Below are 22,981 nucleotides of genomic sequence, written 5' to 3' on the forward strand. Positions count from 1 at the left end.
TAAACTCCTATTTTAAATAATTAAAAAAAAAAAAAAAAGAATCCCCCTCAACTATTGGCGGGAATATACTTTGGCAGCAGCCAGTATAATGGACAGTCTCCTAATGCCTAAAAAACATCTATCAAGAGAGGCTAAATCTAGAATCCAACATTCCCACAGCTGAGTCTATATTCTGAGAAAATTAGCAGTTAAAAGGTCCATGAACCCCAACAGGCACTGTAGCATTAACTCACAATAGCTTTGACAAAGAACCCGTATAAACTCCACCGACAGATTAAAGCTGAAACAAGATGTGGTACATACACACAATGGAGAGTTACATGAAAAATCAAAACTGAAATTAGGAAATTATGCCACTGGTAGCCACAGGGATGGGCCTTAGAGAATCATACACTAAGGGAAATCAGTCAGACAGAGGAAGGCAATAGCATATTATGTCCTTTCTAGGAAATACTGGGAAAAAAAAAAGATGCAAAAGAATGAATTTGCAACTCAACAAGAGACTCTGAGAATTCAAACAAAGGGATCCATAGTGAAGGGCAGGGAGTAAATTAGGAGATCAGGACTAATATAGACACAGAAATCTTTAATAGATCATCAACAAGGATTACCCACTTGGGTCCTTCCTGAGAGCCTGCCTGTCTCCCTGCCTGCCAGTCTTCCACATGTACACAGACATCTTTCTCTCAGAGATCATGCACAAGGATTATCTCCTTCCTTCCTTCCTAACTTCCTCATATACACAGAAAACTAGATCTGAGATTAGATAATCCACAAGGGCCTGCCTGATGCTCAACACTAGGCTACACCTTCTATGGGAAAAAATCCAAAACAATCATAGAGACACTTCATACATATGTAACACATGAGTTGGGCAGTTGTACACTGTACGGCAAGGAGATGCAACCAGTCCATCCTAAAGGAAATCAGTCTTGACTATTCATTGGAAGGACTGATGCTGCAGTTGAAGCCCCAATACTTTGGCCACCTGATGCAAAAAACTGACTCATCTGAAAAGACCCTGATGCTGAGAAAGACTGAAGGAGGGAGAAGAAGGGGATGACAGAGGATGAGATGGTTGGATGGCATCACTGATTCAATGGACATGAGTTTGAGTAAACTCCAGGAGTTGGTGATGGACAGGGAAGCCTGGGGTGCTGCAGTCCATGGGGTCGCAAAGAGTCGGACACAACTGAGCGACTGAACTGAACTGAACTGAACACTGAAGACAAGAACAACAGTACTCCAATACAGCATTGGCATGATGTTAAAGGAAAGAAAAGAAAAGCAATGCCTACTTGATTCCCTACAGTCTGCCTGACTGGAGCTACTATCCTATCCCTGGAGCCCGAACAGGCTTGGTTTCCACTGCTGGACTGGGGTGGAATGGAGACAGCCTGACAGGGTGCCCTTCATTGAGCCCTTTTTAAACTTCTACTGTCTGCTTGGCTGTAGCTGGGAAAAGAGTTCAGAGTTGGATCAAGTCCTCGAGGATCTTGGAGGCAATAGTCACCTAGCTTCCATTTTTCCTGGTGCTGGGGTTCCCAGTTCAAATCTCCTTACTCACAGTGTAGCCTCCTAGGCCCTTACTTACAGTGTAGCCTCCTAGGCTCTTTAGCCCCCTCAGCTGAGTGCTGTGGCCCCCACTAGGATTCATCTAGGGGTTAAGGGTGCGAAGTTTTAGAGAGAAGTAGGACTGGGACACAAGCCCTTTTGTGTTTGCGCAGGCACATTCCACTCTTCTTCATAGCCCAGGAAGTCAACTTTCCCTAAGGCTCTGTTTGCCGCCATAGGAACCAAAAGTTGGGCTTCGGAAAGTGCTGCCGCCTAGTGGACCTTTTCTGTAACTGCAACTTGACCACTGGCGCTTACTGGCACTTCTAACTTACAAGGTCTGGTGGTGTTGGCTTAGTTGCTAAGTCGTGTAGGGCTCTTGCGACCCCATGGACTGTAGCTTGCCAGGCTCCTCTGTCCATGGGATTCTCCAGGCAAGAACACTGCAGTGGGTTGCCATTTCCTTCTCCAAGGGATCTTCCCAACCCTGGAATCGAACCCTAGTCTCCTGCATTGCAGGCAGATTCTTTACCAACTGAACTATGAGGGAAGCCCTGGGGCATTGTTAATGACACCTGCCCTCAGGAAATGTCCTGGGGCAGGGATTTACAAACACTATCAGTTCAGTTCAGTTCAGTCGCTCAGTTGTGTCCAACTGTTTGCGACCCCATGAATCACAGCACGCCAGGCCTCCCTGTCCATCACCAACTCCTGGAGTTCACTCAAACTCACATCCATCGAGTCGGTGATGCCATCAGCCATCTCATCCTCTGTCATCCCCTTTTCCTCCTGCCCCCAATCCCTCCCAGCATCAGAGTCTTCCAATGAGTCAACTCTTTGCATGAGGTGGCCAAAGTACTGGAGTTTCAGCTATAGCATCATTCCTTCCAAAGAACACCCAGGACTGATCTCCTTTAGAATGGACTGGTTGGATCTCCCTGCAGTCTAAGGGACTCTCAAGAGTCTTCTCCAACACCACAGTTCAAAAGCATCAATTCTTTGGCGCTCAGCCTTCTTCACAGTCCAACTCTCACATCCATACACAACCAGAGGAAAAACCATAGCCTTGACTAGATGGACCTTTGTTGGCAAAGTAATGTCTCTGCTTTTCAATATGCTATCTAGGTTGGTCATAACTTTTCTTCCAAGGAGTAAGCAGCTTTTAATTTCATGGCTACAGTCACCATCTGCAGTGATTTTGGAGCCCCAAAAAATGAAGTCTGACACTGTTTCCACTGTTTCCCCATCTATTTGCCATGAGGTGATGGGACCAGATGCCATGATCTTCGTTTTCTGAATGTTGAGCTTTAAGCCAACTTTTTCACTCTCCTCTTTCACTTCCATCAAGAGGCTTTTTAGTTCCTCATCACTTTCTGCCATAAGGGTGGTGTCATCTGCATATCTGAGGTTATTGATATTTCTCCCGGCAATCTTGATTCCAGCCTGTGCTTCATCCAGCCCAGCGTTTCTCATGATGTACTCTGCATATAAGTTAAATAAGCTGGGTGACAATATACAGCCTTGAAGTACTCCTTTTCCTATTTGGAACCAGTCTGTTGTTCCATGTCCAGTTCTAACTGTTGCTTCCTGACCTGCATATAGGTTTCTCAAGAGGCAGGTCAGGTGGTCTGGTATTCCCATCTCTTTCAGAATTTTCCATGAATTACCCCCCGCCCAAGGCCAGGGGCGGTGGCTGAGAGGAGCAACCCCACGTCCAAGGAGCAGTGGCTGCGCGGGGAGGGCCTTGAGAAGCTACTCCACGTTCAAGGTCAGGAGGGGTGGCGGTGAGGAGATACCCCTCGTCCAAGGTAAGGAGCAGCAGCTGTGCTTGCTGGAGCAGCCGTGAAGAGATACCCCACGTCCAAGGTAAGAGAACCCCAAGTAAGACGGTAGGTGTTGCAAGAGGGCATCAAAGGGCAGACACACTAAAACCATACTCACAGAAAACTAGTCAATCTGATCACACTAGGACCACAGCCTTACAAACACTATGGACTGTCTAAAAGCCACTTGCCACTGGTAATTTTTCTCACATTCTTAAAAAGAAATTTAAATAAAATACCACACTGCCTCACGGGACAAGATGCTCAGCACTTCTAATTACTGCACAAATGCCAAACAAAACGACAACTAGAAATCAAATCCCACCATTCACAATGGGCATCCTCACAAGTTCACAAACAATAAAGGCAGGAGAGAGCCTGGAGGAAAGGGAACACAGCACACTGCTGCTGGGAATGTACGTTGGCAATATCCTCCATAAGGGATAGTCTCCACACGCCAGAAAAAAACTATCAAGAGAGCTAAACCTAGAACCTGAACGCATATTTTCATAAAGGAAGTATAGAAAATAAGATTGTCACATATGGAAATACGCACCTATATTTCAAACAGAAAATACAAAAATTTTATTTTTGTATATGGAAATATATACCCAAATTTTCATACAGGAAACATAGAAAATTCGATTTTCTTATATGGAAGTATTCACCCATAATTTCATATAGGAAATATAGAAAGTTCTATTTTCTTTTATGGAAATATGCACCCACATTTCCATATATGACATATAGAAAATTTTATTTTCATATATGGATATATGCACCCATGTGTTCTTACATGATATGTAGAAATTTCCATTTTCATATATGGAAATATCTACCCACGTTTCATATATGAAATATAGAAAAGATTGAAATAATGCCAGTTTCAGCAATGTAATCCTGGAGGTTATCAAAGTGAAGTAAGTCAGAAACACAAATACCGTATGATGTCACCTATATGCAGAAACTAAAATATGACACACATGACCTTATCTATGAAAGAGAAACAGATTCACAGATGTAGACAACTAACAGGGAAAGCAGAAGTGGGAGAGGCAAGATCGGGGTAGGGGATTAAGAGATACAAACCATGTAGAAAATAAATAAGCTACAAGGATATAGTATACAGCAGAGGGAAATATGCCCATTTTTTTGTAATAACTTTCAATGGACTGCTGCTGCTGCTAAGTCGCCTCAGTCGTGTCCGACTCTGTGTGACCCCATAGACGGCAGCCCACCAGGCTCCCCCATCCCTGGGATTCTCCAGGCAAGAACACTGGAGTGGGTTGCCATTTCCTTCTCCAGTGCATGAAAGTGAAAAGTGAAAGTGAAGTCGCTCAGTCGTGTCCGACTCTTAGCGGCCCCATGGACTGCAGCCTACCAGGCTCCTCCGTCCACACAATTTTCCAGGCAAGAGTACTGGAGTGGGGTGCCATTGCCTTCTCTGTTCAATGGACTAGGGTTCCTAAAAACATTGAATCACTAGGTTGTACACTCAAGGCAAATATAGTAATGTAAATCAACTGTACTTCATTTTTAAAAAAAAACAGTTGATGGCTAGCTACAAACAGAAAAAACAATCAATAGGAAAAAATAAGCAAAATAAAAATGGGAAATTTTTAAAAATAGAAGATTTAATCAAGAAACTAATCATTACGTGACTTTTAAAAATCACATAAAGTAGATTTAATCTTTATTTTTGCTTCACAAAGAACTAATTAGTCAAATCAAGCCAATTAGTCTAACTACAGGATATAGGTTTTTTAGCTTGCTTTTGTCTATGTTCTCTGAAAAAACACTTTACTTAATGATATTTTTGATGCTGACATTTTGATTTCAGTTCAGAATGCCCTAATGAAGAAGTCACTTAGAAGTCTTTCAAATGCAAGACTTTTGTGCCCATTAAGATGTTAAGAGAGTATACTTGGTTTAGAAGACTTAAGTAAAATGGCACAGTGGTTTTCATTATGGTCCCTGGACTGGTATGTGCAAATCTACTAAATTAGAACTGTGGTGACCCAAGGACGAAAGAGCAACTAAAACCAAGGAGGATCTTGGAATGCAGGGACGGAAAAACCAGACCCTTATTGTCCTTCCCACCCCCTACCCCCTCCCTCCCCACCCCCTCCCCCCCACCCCCGCCACCATGTTATGACTATTAATGGATTTCAGGTCCTCCTGTCTGGAAATTCTTCTCCAGCCCGTGCCCGGACCACGACAAGAACCTCTGGTCCTACAGTCCGACAACGTGAGTTAATAAGCTGTCGACTAAAAAATACAGTCACAATCTGAAAGTACAGAGTTATTTTATTTGGTTGGAATGTTAGGACTCCAAGTGTGGGAGACAGCATCTTAGAAGCTCTGAGAAAACTGCTCCACGGAGGCAGGGGAAAGTCAGGCTATATACAAGTTTGCGACAAAGGGAGCAGGCAGTCTGAACAGCAAAGATCAGGTATCAGCTAAGGATTTAGCGTTCTGTGCACGGGAAGATGCGACCCTCATTCCTTTCATATGCACCTCGGCTGTTCTGTCTCGTTCACCTGGCTTCTTGCGTTCCCCCAGCTCCTCAGCAAAATGGTGTTGGATCCACACACACTGCGGGATCACAGTTTGGGGAGCTCTCATTCACATTTGGAGGCCAGAAGTCACTGATGGCTGTGGTATTTCTTGCTTATTAATATGGCAGGAGGTATTCTCATCTCACAGGGCCATCCAGGTGGTTCTGAAGCACACTGAAGTTTGAGAGCTATTGCCCTAAATCACCCTAATCACCCTATCACCCTAATCAGGTGACATTCATGATTTACCAATAGAACGTTGTAATAGTGTCATTATAAGTTATAGGAAAATGTGGATTCTCTTCTTTAAAGAACAATAGCAAAGGAGTTCACTCTATAAATGTATATACCCAATATTTTCAGACATGAATTATAGGAAATTCTACTTTCATATATGAAATATGCCCCAATATTTTCATACATGACATATAAGAAATTCTACGTTCATGTATAAAATATGCCCCCTTATTTTCATACATAAAAAATAGGAAATCTACTTTCATTATGAAATATGTCCCCATATTGCCATACATGAAATACAGAAAATTTTTCTTTCATGTATGAAATGTGCTCCCATATTTTCATACATTAAATATAGAATATTCTTCTTTCATGTGTGAAATGTGTCGCCATATTTTCATACATGAAATATAAGAAATTTGACATTCATGTATGAAATATGCCCCCATATTTCATACATGAAATATAAAAAATTCTTCTTTCATGTATGAAATGTCCCCCATATTTTCACATATGAAATATAGAAAATTCTATTACCATATATGGAAATCTGCCCCCATATTTTCATATATGAAATTTAAAAAGTCCATATTTCACATATGAAATATGCACCTATATTATCATACATGAAATATAGAAAATTCTATTTTCATACATGAAGTATGTACCTGACTTGGGCCTCTGTTCCGTCCCTGGAACCTGGGCAGTCATGGTTTTAATGGCTGGACTGTGATGGACTTGAAACGACCAGACAGAGTGCCCTTAATTAAGTGACCTGTTACCTCTACTGTCTGGTTTAATCTGGCTGGGACCACAGTTCCTAGTGCACCCAGAGGATGGTATCCTGACCCTCTGGCTTTGAGGACCTTGGAAAAGTAACCAAACCTCCAGGTCTCCTGGTGTTGGGGTCCCCAGCTCAAGCCTAGAGAGTGCAGCCTCCTTGCTGAGAGGGCAGTCTCTAGACACCTTAGGCACCCTCAGCTGGGTGCTGCGACCCTGGTTGGGATTAGTCTGGGGTTGGAGCTGTGAAGCTTTAGGGGAAGAAGCAGTGAGACACAAGCCCCTTTAAGTGTTGCTCAGGCACATTCCACTTGAATTCACAGCGGGGGAGGCCCACTTTCCCTGATGCTCTGGTTGCCCCCAGGAACCAGGGTTGGGCAAGAAAAAGTGTTGCCACTTGTGGACATTTTCTGTAACTACAACTTAACCACCAGGGCTTACCGGCACCTCTAATTCACAAGGCCTGAAGTTCTGTTCAGAGAATGCAATGGCACCCCACTCCAGTACTCTTGCCTGGAAAATTCCATGGATGAATGAGCCTGGAGGGCTGCAGTCCATGGGGTCGCTGAGGGTCGGACACGACTGAGCGACTTCACTTTCACTTTTCTCTTTCATGCATTGGAGAAGGAAATGGCAACCCACTCCAGTGTTCTTGCCTGGAGAATCCCGGGGACGGGGAAGCCTGGTGGGCTGCCGTCTATGGGGTCGCACAGAGTCGGACACGACTGAAGTGACTTAGCAGCAGCAGAAGTTCTGTTAATGACAGCTGCCCCCAGGAAAGGGCATTGCAGAAACAAATTCCAAACACAACCAACATTCAAGTCGGTTTCAAGTATATTTCAACATATATACAGAAATCTGTAACTGTAATAGATAATCCAAAAGGATTACCTCCTACCTTCCTTCCTTCCATATATACACAGAAATCTGTATCTCTAATTGATGCTCAAGAAGGACTTGATGTTCAGAATGTGGAATTTGTTCAACCTTCTGCAATAATCTCTATGGCAAAAGAATGCAAAAGAGAACAGATATGCTGTATGTAAGTGTCAAAACTGAATCGGGCAATTGTACACTAATGGCAAAGACAACACTGCAAATCGACTGGACTCCACCATAGCACTGGCATGAGATTAAAGACAAGGGAAAAAGGCAATGCCTAGTTTATTCCCTGAAGCCTTCCCACTTAGGCTGCTATTCCATTTCTGGAGCCTAAGCAGGCATGTGCCTCATGTCTGGACTGGGGTGGGGTCAAGACAACCAAAATTTTTAAAAAAAGTGGGTAACCCTGCAATTTCGGCCCCACTACATACAATGGCCAACAGGTAATCAAGCTAATTGTAGAAGCACAGATGAATGTATATCGACGACAGGGTGCATATACACCATGCGATATTTCTCAACCATAAACAAGTAGGAAATACAGCCAAGTCTGGCCACAGGAAAGAAAGTAGATGATCATTCTGAGTGAAGTAAGGGAGACAGGGAGAGACAAGTATCCCATGATATCACTCCTAGGTATAATCTAAAGATAGATAAAAATGAACTTCTCGCCTGGAGACACAGTCTCACAAACTTAGAAAATAAGCTTTCAGTCACTAAGATATAAAGATGTGTGGTGTGAAGAATGAGCTGCTTCAGAGTAATATATGCACACAACTATTTATAAAATAAATAAATGACCAGGACCCTCTGTATGACACAGGGAAACTTATTCCACACTCTATAATAACCTATATAGAAAACAACAACAACAACAAATACATATATATATATACACACACACACACACACACATCCATGTATTAAGAAAAGTGAAACAAGTTGTGGTAGAAGAACAAGAAAAAAACCCACAAGATTGTAACTCACTGATATGCGTGCTAAGCTGTTTCATCATGTCCGACTCTTTGTGATCCTATGGACGGTAGCCCTGCAGCCTCCTCTGTCCGTGGAATTCTCCAGGCAGGAATACTGGAGTGGGATTCCCTTCTCCAGGGATCTTCCTAACCCCGGGATGGAACCCACATCTCTCTACATCTCCTGCATTGGCAGACGGATTCCTTACAAACAGTGCCACCTGACTTCAATACAAATGATGGGATAAAAACAGAAACAACAAAAAACAAATGCTGACTCCACATCCCTCAGGAAATGGTGACCTAGGCTGGTGTCACATACCTGGAGCCTGATTGGCTTGGGTCCCAAGTCTGGAGAGTCCTGGGGCTGAGGGAACTGGGACCGTGGAGTAGGCAGTGTGCCTCCAAAATGCACCTGGAGTGCCTGTTGCCCTCAGCAGAGTGCCGAACCTCCAAATACAGGTGGAATGAATTAGGAGATTGGAATTAACATTGCATTAATATATATCAAACAGATGATCAAAAAGTACCTACTGAATAGCATAGGGAAGTTCATTAACATACTGTTTTCACCTGTATGCAAAAAAGACCCCAAAAGGTAATAGATAAACATCTATGTATTAATATAACTGAATTGGGTTCCTGTAAACCTGAAACAAACACAACGTCAGAAATCAACGACATTCCAATAGAAAATAAGGAAATTGCAGGGAGAAAAAAGGCAGTGTGGCATGAAGAAGTGCTGCCGCCTTGTGGCAGTTTCTGTAACAACACCATGAAAAGCTGAGCGGCTGGGTATTTCATATTCAGGAGGATCCAGTTTTTTATAGTCGTTCAGTGTCTAAGTCCTGTCTGACGTTTTCTGATCCCATGGAATGCAGCACGCCAGGCATCCCTGTCCTTCACTATCTCCCAGAAGTTTGCTCAAATTCACGTCCGTTGAGTGGGTGATGCCAACCAACCACTGCATCCTTTTCTGTCCACTTCTCCTCCTGCCTTCAATCTTTCCCAGAATCAGGGTCTTTTGCAATTAGTCAGTTCTTTACATCAGGTGGCAAAATTATTGGTGCTTCAGCATCAGCATCAGTCCTTCCAATGAATATTCAGGACTGATTCCACAGGAATTTGGCCCCAACACATACGAACCACTTCAGTTCAGTTCAGTCACTCAGTTGTGCCCGACTCTTTGCGACCCCATAGACTGCAGCACGCCAGGCTTCCTTGTCCATCACCAACTCCTGGAGCTCACTCAAGTTCATGTCCATTGAGTCGGTGATGCCTTCTAACCATCTCATCCTCTGTCCTCCCCTTCTCCCGCCTTCAGTCTTTCCCAGCATCAGGGTATTTTCCATTGAGTCAGTTCTTCGCATCAGGTGGCCAAAGTATTGGAGTTTCAGCTTCAGCATCAGTCCTTCCAATGAATATTCAGGACTGATTTCCTTTAGGATGGACTGGTTGGATCTCCTTGCAGTCCAAGGGATTCTCCAGAGTCTTCAACACCACAGTTCAAAAGCATCCATTCTTTGGCGTCCAGTTTTCTTTATAGTCCAACTCTCACATCCATACATAACCACTGGAAAAACCACAGCCTTGACTAGACAGACCTTTTATGTCAAAGTAATATCTCTGCTTTTTGTATGTTGTCTAGGTTGGTCATAACTTTTCTTCCAAGAAGCAAGCGTCTTTTAAATTTCGTGGCTTCAGTCACCATCTGCAGTGATTTTGGAGCCCAACAAACCACTACTACAGCTCAATTTAAAACAAAAAAAAAAAAACTCAGTAAAAATAAGCCAAAGATCTAAATGTATATTTCTCTAAAGACGACATAGAGATGGTCATAAAGCACATGAAAAGATGCTCAGCATCACCAGTTCTTTGAAACAGGCAAATCAAATGTAGAATGCAGTACCACCTCACACTGATCAGAATGGCCACATCAAAAACTCACAACAACAAATTCTGCAGAGGCTGTGAAGAGAAAGGAACCCTCCTACACTGCCGGTGAGAATGTAAATCGGTACCCCCACTAGGGAGAATATTATGGAGGTTCTTTTAAAAACTAAACATAGAAGAACCCAGTGACACAGCAGTCCCATACCTAGGCATGGCGGTGGTTGTATAGTTGCTAAGTCGTGTCTGACTCTTGCGACCCCATGGACTGTAGCCTGCCAGCCTTCTCTGTCCATGGGATTCTCCAGACAAGAGTACTGGACTGGGTTGCCATTTCCTTCTTCAATACCTAGGGGTAGATACAGAAAAAACAAAATTTTTAAAGACACCTGCACCCCCCAAAGATCATGCAGCACTAGGTACAATAGCCAAGACAGGGAAGCGACTTAAGTGGACAAGGACAGATGAACGGATATAGAAAATGGGGTGCATAAACACAATGCACAGACATAATCCACAATACACAATATTGCTCAGACATAAAGAAGGGTGAAATAATGCCATTTCCAGTTAGAAGGAAGAAACTAGAAGTGATCATACTAAGCGAAGTGAGTGAGACAGGGACAGGCAGATAATACAGAATATCACTTCTGGTGAAATCTAAAAAAATGGATACAAACAAACTTCATTACAAAAGACAAACAAATTCACAGACTTAGAAACTTACGGTTACCAAAATGGAACGGTGCGGAGAGAGGGGCAGCGAGTAATTAGATGGCACAGATCAATATTTATTTAAAATAAGTGCTGTTTTTTAGTCGCTCAGTTGTGTCTGACTCTTTGCGACCCCATGGACTGTAGTCTGCCAGGCTCCTCTGTCCATGGGATCCTCCAGGTAAGAATACTGGAGTGAGTTGCCATTTCCTCTGCCAAGGGCTCTTCCCAACCCAGGGATTGAGCCCGTGTCTTCTGAAAGTCTCCTGCATTGCAGGTGGGTTCTTTACCACTGAGCCCAGCAGGGAAGCCATAAAACAGGTGCTGAAGGGCTCTTAATAGTCACAAGTTTGACAGAGCTTTAAATAACACTTGCCCTCAAGAAATGTCCTGGGGAAATTATCAGAAAAGAATACCAAACAGGGTCAAGTTTCAAGAAGCCAGTTTCAAGAGGTAACTTATACTCACAAGGTATAAAATAATAAAAGCACATGGAAAGAAACTCCACATTGATAATGATTAAATCAATGCCAATCAAAACTACAATAAGGTATCACTTCACACTGGTCACAACGGCCATTATCGAAAGATCTACAAAGAATAAAGATAAAATAAAAAGATCTGCAAAGAATGTACAGAAAATGAAATCCTCCTACAACCTTGGTGGGAATGTAAATGGGGAAGCCACTGTGGAAAACAGCATGGAGTTTCCAAGAAACACAAGACACAGAGGTAACATATGATCCTGCAGTCCCACTCATGGACTCAGGTCCAGAGAAAATCACCATTCAAAATGACACGTACACCTTTATTTTCAGGGCAGCACTATTTAAAATAAGACATAGAATCCACCAAAATGTCCACTGACAGAAAAATGAGGATTGGTGGTACCTCTATACATGGGAATACTGCTGCTGCTGCTAAGTCGCTTCAGTCGTGTCCGACTCTGTGCGACCCCATAGACGGCAGCCCACAAGGCTCCCCGGTCCCTGGGATCCTCCAGGCAAGAACACTGGAGTGGGTTGCCATTTCCTTCTCCAAAGCATGAAAGTGAAAAGTGAAAGTGAAGTCACTCAGTCGTGTCCAACTCTTAGCGACCAACAGAATGAAATAAGGATACTGTCAGCAGCACAGATGGACTAAGAAATTATCACATTAAGTGAGGTAAGTCAGAGAGGAAAAACAAATATCGTGAGTTATCACTTACAGATGGAATCTATAAATTCATACCAAAGACCTAATGTGCAAAACAGACTCATAGCCTGAGAAAATCAAATTATGATTATCAAAAGAAAGAAAGGAGGGATAAATTAAGAGTTTAGGATTTAAATATACACCCTAGTATCTTTCAAATTGATAATCAAATAGAACAGCGAACTCTACTGAACAAATTGTAATAATCTATATGAGGGAAAAAATGGAAAAAGAATAGATATAGCGCTATGTAAAATCGAATCAAGTTCTGTACAACTAAAACTAACAAAACAATGGAAATAAACTTGACTCCAACATAAAACAAAAATTAAATTACAAATTAAAGTACCTGAGATCCGTCTAGGGGACACCAAACAGTGGTGGCCCTGTGGATTAGAGAAGGGATGTGCTGTGACGTGAATGTGATACCACCAAAGGTTTTCACTCAGCACAACACAGAGCAGCAGCCCACTCAGATGCACCTGACCTCATGCGATGTGACAAGATGAAGAGAAGAAAAAGGACCAGAGGTTAACCAGGGCAACACCCTCAATTCAGATGTTGGAAATCTCAGAGGGGACAAGCCACACTGAGCTAAAGAGTAGATATGGGGTTTCTGGGTACAGATTCCTGACCCTTGCAGATGGGGTGAGACCCACATAATCCCCAGACCATGTCCTGGGGACACGTGTCCACAGTCTCCAACATGACCCCACCTGCAGTCACAAGACCCTTGGTTAGGACACAAGTTCTGCTGGTTGGGCCCCTAAGGTGGAAACAAGTGGGTTGCTGTAACCTCCTGAGATGGTAGAAGTGTGGAGTCGGTCTCCTCTCCCCACGCTTGCCCCAAAGAAGTCCTCCTCTTCTCACTTTGGTCCTATGTGATATTAGCTGTTTCTACAGCTGTCATGATAATGTCAAACACACCACCTTGGTTCTGGCAGGCTTGGTCCTTTGTTGTCTCACTGAGGTGCTGAGAAAACACTCCAGGCACAGGGTTGGAAGACGAGGGCCAGGTCTGGTCTCTGCAGTCAGGACGGTCAACCTGAAGGAGATCATGGCAGCAACCTACCTAATGCCCATTGCCCCTTTGCCTGATCCATTTGCCCTGCAATCGACCACCCAGTTACACCTGACCCCTTCTTGCCATGCTCGTGCTGGTGAAATAGAGTAATTACCAGGTAGCCCACCTGAGTGGAGAAGGCAGTACTCTTGCCTGGAAAATCCCATGGACGCAGAAGCCTGGTGGGCTGCAGTCCATGGGGTCGCAAAGAGTCGGATACAACTGAGCGACTTCACTTTCACTTTTCACTCTCATGCACTGGAGAAGGAAATGACAACCCACTCCAGTGTTCTTGCCTGGAGAATTCCAGGGACGGGGGAGCCCGGTGGGCTGCCGTCTATGGGGTCACACAGAGTCGGACACGACTGAAGCGACTCAGCAGCAGCAGCAGCCCACCTGAGGAGTCTCCAGGAGCCCCAGGAAGGGTGAACCTTGAAGGGGTAAAGAGGCAAACAGGCACAGGCCTGTATAAAGTGAATACCATAAAGTATGAATTCCTAAACACAAATGAAACTCACATGTATTCATCCCTTTCTCTTACCTTTGTGTGTGGGGGGGTGGGGGGCGGGTCTCCCAGTACACATGATCGGGACCCACGCAGATGGGGTGAGACTCACACAGTTCCCAGACCTCCCCACCTGAGGTCACACGTCCCCAACGGCCAGGACACCACAGCTGTGGTCAGCAGACCCCCGATGTGTAAACAAACCAGGTCCCTGGGACCCTAGAAAGAAGTGTAGGGTCCATCTCCTCTCCCTACAATTGTCCCTGAGAAGTCAGGCCTCTCCTGTTTCACTTCGGTTCCGTGTGATTTTTTGCTGGTTTGAAAGTTCATGCTAGAATTGAACACACTACCTCGGTTGTGGCAGTCTCTGTCTTTCTTGTCCCACCAAGATGTTGAGAAAGCATGGGAGAGCTGGGCTGAAAGAAAGGGGCAGCTCAGGTGTTTTCAGAGGAGAGAGTCGACAGGAAGGAGATCACAGCAACAAACACACCAGCTGCCCTCTGACTGTATGCCTGATCCCTGTACCCTGGAAACAGCTCACCAGGTATACCTGTCTCCCTACTCAAACGAAGGTGCTGGTAAATTGGACAAATTACCAAGTAGCCCACCTGAGGAGTCTCCATGAGCCCCAGGGAAGGTGAACCTGATGTAGGGGAAAAGACTATGAACCCTACCACAGTTCTGACCCCTGGGAGGACCATGGAACCCCACTCAGCGGAGAACACGGTTGCCCAGAGAAACCCACCTCAGCTCCAGACCCCAGACATCTGAGCACTGACATTCAGATGCAGGCACGGAGTTTTCCAGGACAGAGGCCAGGCCGGGCGTCTACTCAGGTCTCCATGTCCTAGAGCACACAGAACATGGTCAGGTCTAAGTGTTCTCACCTTAGAAACCATGCAGTCTCATCTAAACATAATCAGTCTAGACAGGACTTGAAAAGTGAAAGTGTTAGTTGGTCGGTCATGTCCGACTTTTTGTGACCCCATGGCCTGTAGCCCTCTAGGGTCCTCTGTCCATGGGATTTCCCAGGCAAGAACACTGGGGTGGTTTGCCATTCCCTTCTCCAGGGGATCTTCCTGACCCAGGGATTGAACCCAGGTCTTCTGCACTGCAGGCAGATTCTTTACGATCTGAGCCACAAGGGAAGCCTGTAGACAGGACTTAGAGCGGTCTGAATCCACCATGTATGATAGACAGAAGTTGGTCAGGTTTAAACTAGCTTAAAGCTGCTCTCCCAGGAGGCACAGGTCACACACATGCAGGGTCTCTCATCGTTGCACAGGGGGCTCACCTGTGTGGGAACTAGCATGTACAGTTCTTAAAGAAGTCATCACTGGGCTCCACACTTCACCCACGTCAGGAAACCAAAAGAACCTTTGTCATTGAACATTTCAACAGGCAAAACAAAACTGTTACCAACATCTGGCCATGCGATGGTCAGGATCCAGGGGAAAGCCAGGGATTTCTTACAGGTCAGCCCAGTGTCCTGTAAAGACAGAGAGGAACTGCCCCGATTCCATCATCCCAGGGTTCCAGCAGGAGACAGCCTTCTAGAAAAGGATATCCATTGTCAGAATAAAAATGTATTGTTGAAATTGCAAGCACACTAGTTACTATTTGTCAACCTAAAATATTCTTAAAAGCTGGCCCCCTTATCTTTGCAGTTCCATTGGTTCCTTTGTGCTCAGGTTTTCAGGGTACAAATGTCATCATTTCAAGTTAGTTTCTTCTATTTCTGTTATTTGCTATTATATTAATGAAAGATCACACTTGAAAAAATACGTAAGAAATTTCCTGCAAAAATTAGTGAGTCAAAGAGCCCATAAGCTGCATGGACTTTGCCTTCTAACAGCTTCAATTTTCTCCCTGAAGAAACCTGATAAAATTGGTACCATGATTTTTTCACTTCTCTGTTCAAACTGTGCTAAAATTAAATTGATATTCATATCAACAAGTAAGAATTTCTGGGTTTTGAGATGTCACACCAGGGCAACAGGTGCTAAAACAGAATGCTCCTATACTACTGGTAGGCTAACCATATCCTTAAAATAAGTTTAGTTTCAAATCAGATTTAACTATGACACTACATGGTTACATGAAGTATGAACCAAGAGTCTAAATATAGCAGGCAATATGTAAAGACAAATTTGATACTCCATATGTGAGGTTTTTCCTGTAGTCATGTACAGATGTGAGAACTAGACCATAAAGAAGGCTGAGCACTGAAGAATTGATGCTTTCGAACTGTGGTGCTAAAGAAGACTCTTGAGAGTCCCTTGGGCTGCAAGGAGATCAAACCAGTCATTCCTAAAGGAAATCAACCCTGAATATTCACTGGAAGGACTGATGCTGAACCTGAAGCTCCAGTGCTTTGGCCACCTGATGCAAAGAGCCAACTCACTGGAAAAGACCCTGATGCTGGGAAAGACTGAAGGCCAATGGAAAAGGGGACAACAGAGAAAGAGATGGTTAGATGGCATCACCAACTCAATGGACAAGAGTTTGAGCAAACTCCGGGAGATGGTGAAGGACAGGGAATCCTGGCACACTGAAGTCCATGGGGTCGCAAATAGTTGGGCACAACTTAGCAACTGAACAACAACAACGTGAGAGTAAGTGTTTCTCGTCAGACCTGCAGCAGGTGTGCACAAGCTGGTTTAGAGTACTCTCCAACACAGAGTACCTCTAAGTCTGGTTAACTGTGTCACAAATGCACAAATCAAAAGGTGGTGTATTCATTCCAGGAATGAACAGAATGTTACTTTGAACAGTCTGTTAAACGTATACATAATCCACTCAAGATTTCAAATAATAGAACATGTATCTGAAGTTTACAGTCTCTTGGAAAGTTGTGTTCTATATATGAAAACATTTCCTCTGCCCTTTCTGTTAATTGAGGCTTCCCAGGTGGCTCAGGTGGTAAAGAATCTTCCTGCAAAGCAAGAGACCGGGTTCAATCTCTGGGTCAAGAAGGTCCTCTGGAGAAGGGAATGGCAACTCACTCCAGTGTTCTTGCCTGGAGAACTCCGTGGACAGAGGAGCCTGGCAGGCTACAGTCCAGGGGGCACAAAGAGTTGGACATGACTGAGTGACTTTCACTTTCTGTTAATTTTTCACAGTAATAACACTTTAACTCCTCAGTTGCTGATATTATTACTAAGATAAACTTGTCCTCATGGGTGAAGGAGGTGGAGTTGATCCATCGTGATTGCTCTCTGGTCAAATGACTCTCTAAGTTTCTAATCATATTCCTACATTCAAAATATTTCTTTTTATATCCATCAAAGTCTACTTCTCAGATCTTAATGTACACCAAATAATAAACACCTGGTGAGTTCCAATTATATTAAATACTCATTCCATAACTTTTGCCGTGTCGAATGAATCAGAACACGGTGAAGCAGGGAAATTTTAAATAATTTATAAGGCCCCTAGAAAAATAATTCAAAACCTGAGCCTGTACTGGTCTATACAAATGAATTACAATGTGGCTTTTTTATGAAATTGCAAGACATGACTAACTAGTGCTGCAACAAGTTGGAGTCATGCTTGGAATGATTTGAGTTGAATCAGGTTCAGTTCAGTTCAGTCACTCAGTCGTGTCCGACTCTTTGCGACCCCATGAATCACAGCATGCCAGGCCTCCCTGTCCATCACCAACTCCTGGAGTTCACTCAGACTCATGTCCATCGAGTCAGTGATGCCATCCAGCCATCTCATCCTCTGTCGGCCCCTTCTCCTCCTGCCCCCAATCCCTCCCAGCATCAGAGTCTTTTCCAATGAGTCAACTCTTCGCATGAGGTGGCCAAAGTACTGGAGTTTCAGCTTTAGCATCAGTCCTTCCAAAGAAATCCCAGGGCTGATCTCCTTCAGAATGGACTGGTTGGATCTCCTTGCAGTCCAAGGGACTCTCAAGAGTCTTCTCCAACACCACACTTCAAAAGCATCAATTCTTCGGCGCTCAGCCTTCTTCACAGTCCAACTCTCACATCCATACATGACCACAGGAAAAACCATAGCCTTGACTAGATGGACCTTTGTTGGCAAAGTAACGTCTCTGCTTTTGAATATGCTATCTAGGTTGGTCATAACTTTCCTTCCAAGGAGTAAGCGTCTTTTAATTTCATGGCTGCAGTCACCATCTGCAGTGATTTTGGAGCCCAAAAAAATAAAGTCTGACACTGTTTCTCCATCTATTTCCCATGAAGTGGTGGGACCGGATGCCATGATCTTCGTTTTCTGAATGTTGAGCTTTAAGCCATCTTTTTCACTCTCCACTTTCACTTTCATCAAGAGGCTTTGGATGAGGGCATATGAAGACATGGGATGATATACACTTAAGGAGGTATCAACAAGTATGTATCCATAAATTGATAAGGTATACTTTATAAACAACAGATGAAACATTTAACCTTTTTTCATTACCTGACCCTTCCAGAATTTGCCATCACCACATGAATCCCCTGTGACCTTGATGGTTTATTGCCACCAGGTTAAAAGTAGTTACACGAAAGGCAAAGGAGAAAAAGAAAGATATACCCATCTGAATGGAGAGTTCCAAAGAATAGCAAGGAGAGATAAGAAAGCCTTCTTCAGTGATCAATGTAAAGAAATAGAGGAAAACAATAGAATGGGAATGACTAGAGATCTTTTCAAGAAAATTAGAGATACCAAGGGAACATTTCATGCAAAGATGGGTACAATTAAGGACAGAAACGCTATGCACCTAACAGAAGCAGAAGATATTAAGAAGAGGTGGCAAGAATACACAGAAGAACTCTACAAAAAAGATCTTCATGACCCAGATAATCACGATGGTGTGATCACTCACCTAGAGCCAGACATCCTGGAGTGCAAAGTCAAGTGGGCCTTAGGAAGCATCACTATGAATAAAGCTAGTGTAGGTGAAGGAATTCCAGCTGAGCTATTTCAAATCCTAAAAGATAATGCCGTGAAAGTGCTGCACTCAGTATGCCAACAAATCTGGAAAACTCAGCAGTGGCCACAGGACTGGAAAAGGTCAGTTTTCATTCCAATCCCAAAGAAGGGCAATTCCAATTGCATTCATTTCACAAGGTAGCAAAGTAATGCTCAAAATTCTCCAACCTAGGCTTCAACAGTACATGAACCGAGAATGTCCAGATTTCAAGCTGGATTTATAAAAGGCAAAAGAACCAGAGATCAAATGGCCAACATCTGTAGGATCATAGGAAAAGCAAGAGAATTCCAGAAAAACATCTACTTCTGTTTCATTGACTACACTAAATTAAAGCCTTTGACTGTGTGGATCATAACAAACTGTGGAAAATACCTAAAGAGATGGGATTTCCAGGTCACCTGACCTGCCTCCTGAGAAATCTGTATGCAGGTCAAGAAACAACAGTTAGAATCAGACATGGAACAACAGACCGGTTCCAAATCGGGAAAGGAGTACGTCAAGGCTGTATATTGTCACCCTGTTTATTTAATTTATATGCAGAGAACATCATGTGAAATGCTGGGCTGGTTGAAGCACAAGCTGGAATCAAGATTTCAGGGAGAATTATCAATAACCTCAGATTTACAGATGACACCACTCTTATAGCAGAAAGTGAAGAGGAACTAAAGAGCCTCTTGATGAAGGTGAAAGAGGAGAGTGAAAAAGCTGGTTTAAAACTCAACATCCAAAAAATGAAGATCATTGCATCCAGTCCCATCACTTCATGGCAAATAGATGGGGAAACAATGGAAACAATGACAGACTATCTTCTTGGGCTCCAAAATCACTGCAGATGGTGACTGAAGCCATGAAATCAAAAGATGCTTGCTCCTTGGAAGAAAAGCTATGACCAACCTAGGCAGCATATTAAAATGCAGAGGCATTACTTTACCAAGAAAGGTTCCTATAGTCAAAGCTATGGTTTTTCCAGTAGTCATGTATGGATGTGAGAGTTGGACTGTAAAGAAGGCTGAGTGCCGAAGAATTGGTGCTTTTGAAATTTGTGGTGTTGGAGAAGACTCTTGAGAGTCCCTTGGACTGCAAGGAGATCCAACCAGTCAATCCTAAAGGAAATCAGTCCTGAATATTCACTGGAAGGACTGATGCTGAAGCTGAAGCTCCAATACTTTCACCACTGATGCAAAGAAGTGACTCATTAGAAAGGTCCCTGATGCTGGGAAAAATTTAAGGCAGGAGGTAAGGGGACAGCAGAGGACAAGATGGTTGGGTGGCAACACCGACTCAATGGACATGAGTTTGAGCAAGCTCCGGGAGATGGTTAAGGACAGGGAAGCCTGGCGTGCTGCAATCCATGGGCCGCAAAGTGTCAGACACGACTGAGTGACTGAAGAACACCAACAGCAACAACAACACCAATACGAATCCTGGTTAGTTTTGTTCTTCTTACTTTGAAATTGTTTCTGTTTCTCTCTTGTAGTGTGATCTTCTAAATGCCCCATCTGTGTCACTTATGTTGTCTACTTTATAAAGTTGTCTCTTGTATTATCCACTGTGTAACCATCTTCACGTACATAAATATTTATATATGTATATAGATATCTATGTCTATGTGTATCTATAATAGATATTTACATCTGTATGTACTAGATATTTATGTCTTTATGTACATAGATACTTATATTTCTCTTTATGTAGATGTTTATGCCTCTATGTAATCAGGCATTTATATCTCTATGTATCTAGACATTTCTATATCTATATATCTACCTAGAATTTAGATTTTTATGTACCTAAACATTTATATCTCTAGGTACCTAGACATTTATATCCCAGTACACTTATTATAAACAAATAGAAGTGTTACCAGTTCAACAGGGCCTGGAGAAATGGGAACGCTCCTACAAAGAGAATCAGACCTGATTTGACGACTGAACAACAACAAAGTAGAAATACATTCGGTTCAATAGCCACCAATAAAACATTATCTATTGATGTTACTACAATATGAAATAAAGATTAATTTAAACAAGAATGCTCAGGGGGACTTCCCTGCAGTCCAGTGGTTAAGATTCTGTGCTTTCCTGGATGAAACATGGAAAAAATTCCAATTGAAATTACACTATTCCTGAAAATTATACTCTTTTCAGGAAAATGTATTTACATATTCCTATCTAAGGCAAGGTTGTGAGAAACACAGAGAAAACTGCCATAGGAAATCACATTTGTTTCGTCTAAAATAAGACACAAATGGACTTATCTATGAAGCAGAAAGAAATTCATAATTCCAGAAACTAACGGATGCATATGGGGATTTGGTTGTGGGTGTTGCCAGATTGGGGAAGAAATTAAGAGATAAAAATCACTATGTACAATGCAAGAAAAATAATAGGATATAGTATTCAGCAGAGAGGAATATAGCCATGATTTTGTAATATCTTTAAATGGCATTTATTCCATTAAAACATGGAATCACTATGTTGTATCTCAAGGCAAATATAGTAATGTGAATCAACTGTACCTCAACTGAAAAAGAGTGAATGGATAGCTACAAGCACAAGAAATAATCAAGAATGAAGGTTAGCAAAATAAAAATGGGAAAATTTTAGGAATAGAAACTCCCATCAAGAAATTAACTGGGATGGCATTACTAAAAATGTCCATTGGTTCATCCACTAGAAAGAACAACATTAAGGATCTTTAAAAACCAAATATGGAAGTGCCCAAGAAACAGCAATCATATGCCTGAACATACAGTCTGGGAAAAGCAATGTTTTTGAAAACAAGGGTACCCATGCCAGCCCTGCTAGACTGGTTTCAATGCAAGGACACTGTGACAACCTAAGTGTACAACACAAGAATGAATAAAGAAAATAGGTTATATACATGCAATGGTATATTAATTAGTCATAAGGAAGAATGAAACAATGGCATGCTCAGGGACAGGCAAGAAGGTAGAGATGATCATTTCAAGTGAAGTAAGAGAGACAGGGAGCGACAAATAGAATCTGATGACATTTCTAGGTGGGAATCTAAAAATGGATACATATGAGCTCTTTGAGCTGAGATAGACAGTTCACAGACTTAGAAAAAAACTCTTCTCACTTACTGCTAGTAGAGAAGAAAGGTGTTGGGCACATAGAAATGAGCTACCTGACTAACGTGTGCATGTTAGAAAATAAGCCACCAGGACCCACTGGGTAACACTAGGAATGATACTCCACTTTCTGTAATAGTCTATAAAGGAGCAGTCCCTGAAATACAACATATACACAGCTGTATCTGAGTGAATTAAGTGGCTATGAGTTTAAAAAAAAACAACCCACTGCCTTGTAATTCACCTATATACTCAAGTTCAACTAACTGGATAAACACAATAAATATAGAAACATATGCTGACTCTATTTCCCTTCATCCCATGGTTACCTTGTCTGGTGTCACATCCCTGGAGACTGTGCAGGTCTGGGTCCCAAGACTGGATTATTGTGGGGCTCAGGATCCACGATGTTTCTGGAGTGCCTCTTGCCCTCTGCAGGAGCCCTCAATCTCTAGATACAGGCGAAGTAAATTAAAAGATTTGAATTAATGTAGACACCCATCAGTTCAGTTCAGTTCAGTCGCTCAGTTGTGCCCGACTTGTTGCGACCCCATGAATTGCAGCACGCCAGGCCTCCCTGTCCATCACCAACTCCCGGAGTTCACTCAAACTCATGTCCATCGAGTCGGTGATGCCATCCAGCCATCTATCTCATCCTCTGTCATCCCCTTTTCCTCCTGCCCCCAATCCCTCCCAGCATCAGAGTCTTTTCCAATGAGTCAACTCTTCGCATGAGATGGCCAAAGTACTGGAGTTTCAGCTTTAGCA

The 22,981-nt window shown here is 43.0% G+C and overlaps 1 protein-coding gene and 1 long non-coding RNA gene across 4 annotated transcripts in view; both read right to left on the bottom strand.

The window, feature by feature from the left end:
* DNAJC12 (DnaJ heat shock protein family (Hsp40) member C12) overlaps positions 1-9,269 on the bottom strand; it is a 102,960-nt gene extending 93,691 nt beyond the window's left edge. The window contains exon 1 of one of the 3 annotated variants that reach the window (XM_055590776.1): positions 9,134-9,269. The gene's annotated coding sequence lies outside the window, so the exon portion shown is untranslated. Of the gene's footprint in view, positions 1-8,824; positions 8,967-9,133 lie in introns of those variants that run through there. The other 2 variants (XM_055590771.1, XM_055590784.1) reach the window with 2 other exon arrangements.
* A 5,720-nt stretch (positions 9,270-14,989) lies between these two features.
* On the bottom strand, positions 14,990-22,585 carry LOC129641821 (uncharacterized). The gene is made up of 3 exons (XR_008709469.1): positions 22,543-22,585; positions 15,601-15,730; positions 14,990-15,024 (listed from the first exon to the last, which is right to left on the bottom strand). It is a non-coding gene; the product is annotated as an uncharacterized LOC129641821 (long non-coding RNA).
* Between the last annotated feature and the right edge of the window lie 396 nt (positions 22,586-22,981).

Source organism: Bubalus kerabau, chromosome 1, assembly GCF_029407905.1.
Source record: "Bubalus kerabau isolate K-KA32 ecotype Philippines breed swamp buffalo chromosome 1, PCC_UOA_SB_1v2, whole genome shotgun sequence".
NCBI classification, from domain to species: domain Eukaryota; kingdom Metazoa; phylum Chordata; class Mammalia; order Artiodactyla; family Bovidae; genus Bubalus; species Bubalus kerabau.